Here is a 12,027-nt window from a genome sequence, read left to right as displayed (position 1 = left end):
AACTATTTTAAAATTTATCCTTATTTCTCCATTCCTGTAAATCAGAATATAATATGGTATCTTGGTTCCTTATTTTATTAAACAAACTGTGTTTTGTCACATGTAAGAATGTTTCCCAAGGTCTTAGACTTTAAAATATCTGATTCTAGAAATTGAAAAGCAAAGAAAGCAAGAAATACTTTTTTCCCTGTGTTACAGCATGAGTCGAGTGAAAATTAAACTAACTAAAATGAACTGGGGGGAGGGAGATAAGTGCTTCTTTATATAAAATCACAAATTTAAATTTTTTTTACCTTTTAAACACAGTCTCTATTTCAAACAGCTAGCCATGACTCCACAAAGATTTATGCCAGAAAATCATATCATATCCACCTTTCTCATGAAATTCTTGATATTTCCCTTTATATATAATTAAAACAACGAGATACTTTTTTCACCCATCACAGTGATTAAAAATTAAAATTCCATAACCAGTTGTTCTGTTGGTGAGACTACAGACGGGTAAGCCCTCTGAACCATCACTTCTTAGGATACACCAAGGATATTCACTGTAGCATGGCAGGTAAGAGAGAAAAACTGCAAACAAGCTAAGTGTCTAGCAAAAAAGAAAACGGTTTACCAATCATGCAGGCTCTGGACTACGAAAATTACGCACAATTAAAAGCAATACAGTGGATCTCAACCTTCCAATGTGGACACCTAAGGCCTGTTACCTGAAAAAAACCAAAGTTTTGAAACATTCTGCAGAGTACTCTATTAGGTCAAAAAAGATATACAAACTACATATGCAAGCCTAAAACTGTAACTAATAGTAAAAACATAGAGAAGTACACACAGCAGAATGAAAACTGTGCTTAGTTCCTAGATGGAGGCCAGGCAGAGTCTAGGGGAACACCAACTCCAACTGTACTGTTTGATTTGTTGTGGCAAAAGAATGCAGTCACATATTAGCTGATTAAAATGAATACAATGTAAAGGAAATTACTCAAAAAAATTCATGAAGCTTAAAAAAGAATCTGAAGGAATTTAAAAATAAAACTTCCCTAATAACAATCCAAAAGATCAGATTTTTCTTTCTTAATGATAAAAAGGAAAACGATTAAATACTATAATTTTAAAATCACTTTTCAACCATGCTCCAAAATAAATTCCAGATAAAGTACAGTTAATTAGGAAGAAAGGAAAAAACCATGAAGTAGAGCATAATACTTACCTAATTTCACAATAAAAATTAATTTTAAATGGTTTTAAAAACATTGTAAATGATTTTTCTTTTCTCCTTTACACATTTCATATTTTTCAAATTTTCTGAAAGGTAAGTATTGCTTTCATAATCAGGGAAAAAGTTATCTTTAAAGTAACTTCCATCCAAATATATAATAAATTATATGAAAACTCTAACTGGTCAAATGTGTATGTGTTTACAAGTGTAACAGTCTTTCTTAGACTATTGGACTTGCTCAATCCTGAGGCCAAAGAAACAGGACCCAAAACTTCAGCCTGGAGATTAAAAATGGGAATATGCACAAGTTACTAAATTTAGCTTTCTAATTTTTCAAAATGATCAATGTAACCCTAACAGTTATGCAAAGAAGCACATCCTGTCTCAGCCCTGTATCCTGGACCACGTTCTCCCTAATTATCTAAGAAAGGGTTCTTTCAGCTGTAGTTTCATCTTCCTTAAAAAATCCTTCTGATCTTTGCGACTAGTTTGGGGGCCTTTTGGGGTTTTTTTTTGGGGGGGTAGCAATATTCTAGGTACCTGAGCTTGACTATTCCAATCTCACCTCCTCTAAGAGATTTTATGTTGGCGAGATGACCTAGAATTTACATTTAGAGAAAACAAAAATGTTAAAAGAAGTAGACAATATATTCACAATTCAAGTGTGTGATTATTCAATAAATAGACACTTACTGAGCATCTATTATAACAGGGAAAAGGACCAGGCCCTGAACACAAGAATAAAACCAGAATGTATACAACCTACTGAAGGAGGAGCACAAGGAAACTGCATTGCACAGCAACACTTAAGGTGCCGACACAAAGTACTCACAGGTGCAGGGACGGAGGTGGGGGGCAGTGAAGGACAAGGACGAGGACAGTGGAGATCCATTCTGAAGAGTATTAAAAGATGAGCAATGTATTTATATGTATGTATACATATGTATACATATGGGACACTGTGCTGTACACCAGAAATTGACACACTGTAACTGACTATACTTCAATTTAAAAAAAAAAAAAAGATGAGCAGAATTAAATCTTAAAGCAGTGATATGCTACACATTCCAGGAAAACAAAACAAAACTCCAATGTGCTCTACATGTCAGGATTCAACCTACCTGTAAATGTTACTAACTCCTGTCCCTAGGAATGCATTAGTTAACTCCACTAAAAGGCCACTTTCCACAACTCTATAAGGGTAGCATTATGAATTTCTGACACCAGTATATTCCCTCAAATAAAGGTATTACTAAACATCAAAACAGTTAACCACTAACAAAACAACATTAATAAACAACCAGCAAATAAAGCTCAAGCCTTGAACAGGCTAACTGGAAAAAGGGAGAGGATCTGTATCTGGCAAACCGCTCCCAGACGGTCCACAGATAAGCAGCCCAGCTCTCAAGGCAGGAGACTGATCTCTGGCAATGCTGGGAGTCCACTGGGTGCTGCTATCCCCATAAGCTGCCCTCAGACGAGCCCAGGTAGGCCTGCAACCTGAGAAGGTATACTTCCAATCTGGACAGTTGCCAAGGTGTCTCATGTGAAGTATCCAGGGACAAGGGCCAGCCCAGCCCCCCACGCCAGGAGCCAAAGCAGCAGCACCTTCTGGTCATCTTCCTGGCCTGGAGCTGACCTGCATACGTTCTTCCACGCATGCTAACAGCCACACAGGAATTTCTCAATCCAGTAACTATGCAGCTTCCAGCCTGACCACTGGCAACCCAGCAACCACAAAATTCAGGTCCCAGGAGGGCCATACTTACTGAAGGGAGCACCTTGGTCTCCTGGGACACAACTAAGGACTGCAAAAACAGCACCTTCTATACAATGTATAAATGACAATATCAAAGCAGAATCTTGCACATACTACAGCAAAATAATTCCCCAAGTTTTTAAGCACCACCTTACAGAAGTCAGGAAGGGGGAATACTAAAAGCTAAGGGGAAAACTCCATTTAAACTCTAAAAAACTCTAAACTATTTAAAGATCTCAGTTTCCACCTAAAACACTGAATCACATTCATTCTCTAACAGTGGCAAAAAAAGATCCAACAGAATATAAAAGGATATCAGCAATCTGGTGGTGGAAAGAGACACATATATAAAGAACGTGTCAAAAATAAAAGGTAAATTTATTCAAACTACTGGATTACAGGAGGGAAATCTAATAATTCTTTAAATTTGTACAGGACTATAATTAATATAAATTCATAAATTCATTAATCCTAGCCAGTACAAAAATATTGAACTGTCAAGCTTTAAATAGCATTCTTAGAAAAATAAATACATAATTCAGAACCATTTTACTATGCAAAAATTAAAAAACAAAAAACATTTATATCACATGATATATACAAAACCTCAATAAGAATATATTTGCTTTGAGCCATAAACGAACATTCATCTACATTAAGTTCTCCAGGAGTTATTAAGGGGGACTATAGCGAAGTGTTACAACACTTTGATATCTAAGGGTAGTTAACTTTTCTTTACACAGCAGCAATAGTCTAAGAACCTAAGAATCATAATTTCCAGATGTAGACATGATATTTCCCAAGTCACTTTATAGAAATAAAAATGTATTTAAGACCTTCCCAAAAGAGGGGGGTTACTTTAATTTCAATTTTGTAAAGAATATACAGGTATACACATATAGATGCACTAAAAATACTAAAATATCATTCACCAAAACGCCAACAATAGTGATCATCTCTACATGGTGGAAAGATCAAAGATTCTCATTCACTTCATTTTGGTCATGTGGATTCTGCACAATGAACAAACGGTGAGATAATTTTGTAGGGGGAGGAGAGCTTAAAAGAGGATAGATTCGTCCACAAAGGTACTGATAACCATACTGATGTTTCCCCACCACCTTACACTGTTCTTTCTTACACATTTCCCCTATCACGTACTCTGACAGCATACACAGAATCTATCCATTCAAGTCCAGCCATTCGAGAAACAGTTGTTTAACATTTTCTCCCTGCTAGAACTGAATGACAGTAAGATCGTGTCTATGTGGATGAGAAATGCATCTCTGAGACTTGGCACAGTGCCTCTACACAGCAGGCAGACGAGTGACTTTAAATAAATGAACCAAACTGGTCTAAATGCCTCAGGATGCAACTGAAGATCAAACTTTCCTCTCTTTTCACTAAAAAACACTGAGTGATAAGCCTTCCATATTTGAAAACATGTCGGAATCACCTCATTAGTCTTCTTTTTGCAATTTAATCAGTTCCAGTTCCCTAAAATGTTCTCCAATTACGTGGCTTTTTCTGAACCTTAGTTTCTCCACAACGGTTCAGCTGTGAAGTTTAGCATTAAGCCAAACATTCCAATTCTAATTTACTACTTCTTATAATTGGAAGAATAGGTATAATTTTATATAAAATTTGGATAAACTCAATCAAGTGTTTACAATGCCCTTCATATGTAGACATCCTGCCCTCCCAGAACATAAAATTTCATTCTCTTTCATTCTCCTCTTTTGCCACCATCACTAGCACATATTTGCACCAACACTATTATTTCACTTTTTACAGATTCTATGTCATAATTATGACAATTACTTCGTCGGTTTTTAAGAGACTATCGAAAACACATAGAGAGAAATATATAGTCATTTTCCAGCCTCACAGAATCAACTTAAATGTTTTCTGCAGTCAAGTAAATATAATTTATAATTACAATCCAAATCTTTGAGCAAGATAATTAAACACTCCAAACTTCAGCACTTCAATAAGGCCCCAATATTACCTCCACGCTATAAAAACTCGTGATGACTTAATGTTTCAAAAAAAAAAAAAAACAATGCAATAAGGTACAAAGTCCACCAATACTCTGCCTCTCCCATCGCAAACACATCAACCTGTAACTTCATCCCTACCTGAACACGACCCTGCTCTTTGCAGAGCTGAGCTCACACGTGCTCTCGAGCCCACGTGTCCACAGCCCTTCCAGAGCCTAGGTGCTCCCTCCTGTCTCTGAACTGGGCTCACTCATTTCCTCATCACTACCTTCTCTTTGTCAGCAAGATTAGAAAAACAATCATTTCTAATGTAAAATGTTTCCTTTACATGAAAACTTAAAACAGTAGTCAAAATGGAGAATTTTTCTAATTGAACGATGAAGGAGCTTTACCTACCTTAGGCTATTTAAGACTAAAAAAATAATAATTTCAGTCTTCAAGTATGTGAATAAGGATGAAAAAATGTGGCTACATGGGTGAATGGGTGTGTACACACAGGAACCGTGATCGAATGGCCTTCATCTCCAGAAGGTAAACTATCAAGACAGAGCGACTTAGGCAAGACATGAAGAACCTTCACAAAGAACAGGGGACAAAAAGAGGGTCTTCACCTCAGGAGCTCTTCAAGAAAAAGATAAAACTGGAGGAGGATTAGCTCAAGTGGTAGAGCACTTGCTGAGCATGCACAAGGTCCTGGGTTCAATCCCCAGTACCTCCTCTAAAAATAAATAAACCTAATTACCTCTCCAGATAAACTGATAGTAACAAAATAAGAATAAAATGTAGCTTCTTAGAACAAAGTTTTTAAAAAAGATAAAACTATCAATGACCTCTTTTGAGTGCTTGAAATACGGTCCTGCCAGGAAACAAAAAACTAGATTCAACAGGATTAACTTCTACTTCCAAATTTTGTATGAGTAACAAGTGTACTGTTCTAATAATTTTCAAGAATTCTTAAATCTCCAACACAGAATGTGATCCATTTTTTTTAACTTCTCCATAAGACAATGAACGTTAATTACTGTACAAAAACTGAATTTTTAAAATACTTTGGTCACCAAGTTTCCTCAGTTTTTGACAGGAAGTTTTATTTATACAAACTTAATATAAAAAAAGAAACTGAGCTACACACTGGAATCACCTGCAGACCTTTGGAAAAGCACCAACACCTAGGTCTCACCCTCCAAGATCTGGGGTTTAATGGGGCCAGGCTGTGGTCCGGGCATTCGGATTTTGAGAGTAACCACAGAATTTATTCTTTCACTTCTAACAGTAACAAATGAAAATTCAATCATTTTCATGTTGATACAATAACTTGGAAAGTCACCCCCAACTTTCATTCATAATGCAGAGAGAAATAAGGGGGAAATTTCCCATTGTCTTACACAATTTGGGGAGATTTTTAATGTTCAGGTTGTAACTTTGACTAGCTGATTGCTTCCCCTTGAATTTTATTCACAGAGAAATCCATTTAGCATCTGGTGTCCAAATACAAATACTGTAGCTTTGATGAGGAACAATTACAGATCAGTGTATCCTGAGTTAAAATGCATTTATTTCTTTTCCCTTTTGTTCATTAATCCGTTTCTTGGAGAAATATATACACCTTAGCAGATGCCAGTAAAAGGGCACTCTGCCAAATCTTTTTTCAAAGAAAACCCGTGAGGAAAAGCACTGCTAACTTGTGTGTGTGTGTCATAAATTTGAAGTTTATATTTCTATACATTTCTTGGGCAAAGCCAACTACACTACCCTTATTTACAACACTATGACTCTTTATGTTGTTATCCATCAAGGTTCAGCTAATCTGTCAATTTGACATTTTAAAAAAATCAGGAAAGATAAATCAATAAAGACATCTAGCATTAATTACACAAATAACAGTCACTAGAAAATGTCTATAAAACTAAAGTATCTAAAGGTGAGTAGTTCAAGTATTAAACAGAGCACAACAGATACTTAACTTTATAATAATAAACACTATGAGAAAAGTATTTCTGGCCATATTTTCAAATAGATATCTCTTTAGGTATCTTTATGACAATCTCTCTCTAGTATTTCTGGCAAAATAATTAACATATTTTATGGCAATAGTTTACTTCTAAACTTTGTTCATTCTCAGACTCACAATTTCCTTAAAAGTAAAAAATAGATTATTTACATCTGGTGCAAATCTCTCTTGTAAAATAAAGAAAAATTCTTGTATTTAAATTCAGACCAAAATAGACCAGATTACTGGCACCCCAATATTCTAAAACTGTAAGTTAAAAGTTACTTATGCAATTTCTAACAGAGATGGCCTTTAAAAAGCTGATAGTAAAATACTTGGGGAGGCAAAAAAAAAAAATTGCTATTAATCTGTTTGAGTGGAAACAATGAATCATGTTTTATTTTTAAAAAGAACTACATGTATACTATTCACAAGTATCATATTTGTTAATTTACATCAGAATAAATGTTTTTATTATTTCACTAATTCTTTGTATTCTCTACTAAATTTCAAAGTTTCAGTGTCTCACTTGAAGACACTTACACATCACTCAAGAATGAATTGAAGAAAATGACCCAAAAAACCTACTGCAGCCCAAACAAGTATCTAGGAACAGTCCAAACTGGTATGGCTCCTGTAGAAAAGAGTATAAAGAGATTCTTACTTCAAATTATTCTGATGCCATTAACGATATATATAAAGCAAAATAGCAAACTTAGAGAAGACAGCAAAGCCTAGAATCGAATCTAAAATATTTTCACACTGTTTTAATACACACTGAGTTTTCCAGAAATAAAATACCACATAAGAGAGAAGGCTGTCTTTAATTGGAACCTTGACAAAAGGTGTTTATCATTCTGGAGAAAACCATTACAGAGCAATGCTGATCGTGGTACTTTAGCCACCAGTATACAATACCCATGCGAGTCTGCATTCATGACTAGTCTACATATGGATGTCAGCAACTGACTGCTCTGTTCTGTCTTACAGTGTAGCAGTGTCCAAGACTTCCCATACTGAAATACAGGTATTAACATATAATTAATATCAATACATTTATGTTTCACTTTTATCTATAATGTAAATATTACCCTATTTTAATATAAATATTGATATATTTAATTGTTGTGATAAATATACACCATTTAATGACTGCTTGCTCTCATGTTAGATCATTGTATTAATTTTTAATTGCATACGTATTTACATGCACACACATATGTGTAGGTTATAATGTTTAATTTCAGTGTAGGAAAGGGTACCCCCTTGACAAACAATTGTTTTGAAAAGGGGGTCCCAAGTCTGACAGAATAGAGCCTCACTAGTGTTAACGGTCAAAGAGAATGGGACTGAGGCCAGAAACATGACATTTTAAAGGAAGAATGAGGGACAGTGGGAAAAAGGAGACAGAAAGGCAGCAGGCACCAGGGGAGAGAGTCCGCTGCCAGAGGAGAATGAAGTCTGCACAAGACGGGGTTGTCAACCTCATTAAGTGGTTCAGAAGAGGCTGACAACTGGAAAGGAGCCAGTGGATCTGAAGATGGGAAGGGCACTGGCAACCTCGGAGCAGCTTCCAAACGAAGCAGCTGAGGCAGAAACGAGTACCCTGCACTGAGTACAAGAGTGAACAGGGCAAAAACCCCAACAGATTACGGAGACTTCCCAAGAAGTTTACAGTAAGGGGGAAAGAAACAAGGCAAAGGAACAGGGAGATGACAGGATATAAAGAGGAAGCCTTTGTTTGCTTCTGGTTTTGTTGGTTAGGCTAGAAAAGACCTCTGGGAAGTTCATTCAAACTTATTTTAGATACCAAGTCCCCTAATTACAAGTTTTAAGAAATACTCTCTCCTACAAACTGAAATGTTTATAGATGATGAATTAAATGTTATCTGGAATCCGATTCAAAATAATCTAGGAGGAGGGGGGAAAATTACAGATTTTTTTTTTGAAAGGTAAAATAAGATTAGCCATGAGTTGTTAACCGTTGAATCTGCTGGGTGACTGGTACAAGGTGGTTTATATGCTCTCCTTTTCTGAATATGCTTAAAACATTCCACAAAAAAATAATTTTTAAAAGAATTACTCTCCAAAAGATGCTCAATTATTTTTCAAGTTTCTACATAATCATAAGCTGCTCTCTTAAATGTCAAACTGATGATACTGAATTTTACCAAGGTATATAATGAGCTTTTTCTTAGCTATGATTATACATTAATTGCTGAATTATCTCAATTTCTCACTTCCGATCCCAGCAAGCCATTTCATAGTCAACTAGATGAAAAAAAGAGGTAAAAAAAATTGATGCAAGCTGATCCTAGAGTTCTGGGTTACAAAGTCCAAAAATGTGTCCCCTAAGAATTCTATTTGACAGTTTCTTATTATAGCTTAAAAAGAAATGTTTATTTTCTAGCCAGAGCTTTATATAAAAATGTCTCTGAAATAACCTCTAAATTTTTAAATGGCATGATACTGATAAAAAAAAAAGAACTCTGAGTTAAGAGCCATATGAATAATCTTTACAGTTCTGCCACTAATTTGGATGAATGACCTTCATCAAGTCCCTTAACCTCTCTAAACCTCAGTTTCCTCAACTTCTTGATAAAAAACTGGAATTAAACCAACTTGGGGGTAATGTCTAACTCTCTAGAGTTCTACCATCTGGTCTACAGAAAACCTGAACACATTCTCAACTCCAGCAGAAAACAATCTAGACCAGGAGTTCTCCAAGTGTGGTCAACATACCCCTGGAGATCCCTGAGACCGTCTCAAACAGTCAACAATGTCAGAACTATTTTAAAAATAATACTAAGACATTTGCCTTTTTCACTATGGTTGCATTTGCCCTAATAATGCAGAACCAATGATGTCAGAATCAAGGAAGGGGCACCACACCGTACCAGTGGTCACTGCGCCCACAGTAAAAAGGAAGCTGTCTCATGTAAGACACCTTTGACGGAGCAGTAAAAATTTATTAATAATACTACATCTTGACCCTCTAATATGCATCTTTTTAATACTCTATTTGACGAAACGGCAATCGCGCATAAAGTACTTCTGCTGTAACATGTATGATGGTTGCCTTAAGGAAAATATCCGTCTGAGTGTCTGAGTGGTAATCTTCAGGAACTACTTTTTTTTTCATGAAACTATTTTTACCAGAGAGAATGACTAACAAACCTTGGTTATTCAAACTTGGGTTTTTAGCAAACAAGTTTTTGTTTGCTTTTTGAGTGAAGCCTGTCACATTAAGGAAAGCAAGTGACAGTATTTGCTGACAACGATAAAATTCAAGTGAAAGCAGAATCTGGGAAAAATTGTATCTGCCACCTTGAACTTAAAATAGCTTATACTGTTTATGTAAAAGACTTTTCTTATGAGATCAAAATATATTACATAAATTTGGAAGATCTGCATAACTCAACACCACAGTACGTTCCACATGACCATTACAATTTTGTAAAATTACGTTTGGGTAAAAGATCCAATCAAAGCACAAAACTGAACAACGGATTGTAACAGGGTAGAAACACTTCACTGATATGGTTTAAAATTTCACTTTGGGGTTTTGAGAAATTACTACTTGGTTAGTTGTGGTGAAGGATCAAAGAATACATACAATTAACTGAAAAGGTCAAAGAAATACTTCCTCCCCCAACAATATATCCACGTGAGGCCAAATTTTCTTCACACACAGTTCAACTAAAAAAAAGAAAAACAGAAAAAATACAAACTGAATTCATGAGCAGATATGACAACCCAGCTATCTTCTATTAAGTTAGACATTAAAGAGATTTACAAAAATATAAAACAGTGGCACCCTTTTCACCAATTTTTGTTTGGAAGATAATTACTCTTCATAAAATATGTCATTTCTGTTAACATGCATTTATTAATTATCATTTTTAAGTGGATCAAATAATTTTTTAATTTCTAAGTTTTAATTTCTAATACAGTAACTACTGATAGCTATAACCAAATGCATGAGCAAAATCTTCAGAGTCTTCCGTAACTAAGCGTGTAAAGGAGTCCTAAGACCGAAAACCTACTGATCTACGTAAAACCTTACCAAATCTTTAGCTAGGCAGGTCCCACTGTCTAGTCACTCACAACCTAGCGAGAGGAGCAGAGAATGAAAGAAGATGCACATTTATCACATAACCTGTGATGGACACTACGGTACAGGTGTACTTCCAAATAGCGAATTTGGGAAAGCTATCTTGAAAGACTTAGCAGGATCTTTCAAAGGTCCTGAGGATGGGTTAAGACTGACTAAAGGAAAGTGTATTCCAGACAAAGTCTGGCTTGAATGAGAATAAGATGAGAGAACAGGGGATAGGAGGGGACATGTCTGGGGAACAGGTCAATGGGCCACTCCCGTATGACAGCAGAAGCGTCACAAGTGCCTTAGTGGAAAAGCGGGCCAAGAGATTAAGCCACAAAGGGTTTCAAATCCCACAATAAAAGTCTGGACTCCCAAAAGGATTACTAAAGGGCTAACAGGGATTCTTACTGAACAAAAGAATATTCCAATCAGACCCCTACTTTGAAACAGAACTTAATGGCAATGCACAGGACAGACTGTACACAGAGGAAGAGGGCCAAACACAGGGAGATCTGTATGGAGGAAGAGGAATGAGGCCTCAGTCGGAGGGGGAAGAAAGTGATGGCCAACCTTCCAGAAGCAGAGCAGGGTTTGGCAGCTGACAGACATGACAAGTGAAGTGGGGAAAGACGAGGGAAAGCTCTGAGCACGGATAATTGGGGTAATGAGGGTGTCATAAGGGAAACAGGAGGAGACGCAGTTTCTGAAAGGAGGTGACTTTGATGGGAATACGTGAAACTTCACGCTGTCTGTGGAGCATCAGTTTGGAAATACTGGTCAAGATAATACAGACCCTTAAAACACTAAAAACAGGTTTACCATTTGATCCAGCAACTTCAAAGGGAATCTTAATTCAAAAAGATACATGCACCCCAATGTTCACGGTAGCACTATTTACAATAGCTAAGACATGGAAACAACCTAAATGTCCATCGACAGATGACCAAATAAAGA

At 36.2% G+C, this 12,027-nt stretch overlaps 1 protein-coding gene across 7 annotated transcripts in view; it reads right to left on the bottom strand.

The window, feature by feature from the left end:
• MYO6 (myosin VI) overlaps positions 1-12,027 on the bottom strand; it is a 127,298-nt gene that overhangs the window by 104,353 nt on the left and 10,918 nt on the right. The window contains exon 2 of one of the 7 annotated variants that reach the window (XM_032484490.1): positions 10,588-10,670. The exons of the other annotated variants lie outside the window; for them this stretch is intronic. The gene's annotated coding sequence lies outside the window, so the exon portion shown is untranslated. The remainder of the gene's footprint in view (positions 1-10,587; positions 10,671-12,027) is intronic. 7 annotated transcript variants of the gene reach the window in all.

This window comes from Camelus ferus, chromosome 8 (genome assembly GCF_009834535.1).
Source record: "Camelus ferus isolate YT-003-E chromosome 8, BCGSAC_Cfer_1.0, whole genome shotgun sequence".
NCBI classification, from domain to species: domain Eukaryota; kingdom Metazoa; phylum Chordata; class Mammalia; order Artiodactyla; family Camelidae; genus Camelus; species Camelus ferus.
This window is presented reverse-complemented; position numbering and strand designations above follow the sequence as displayed.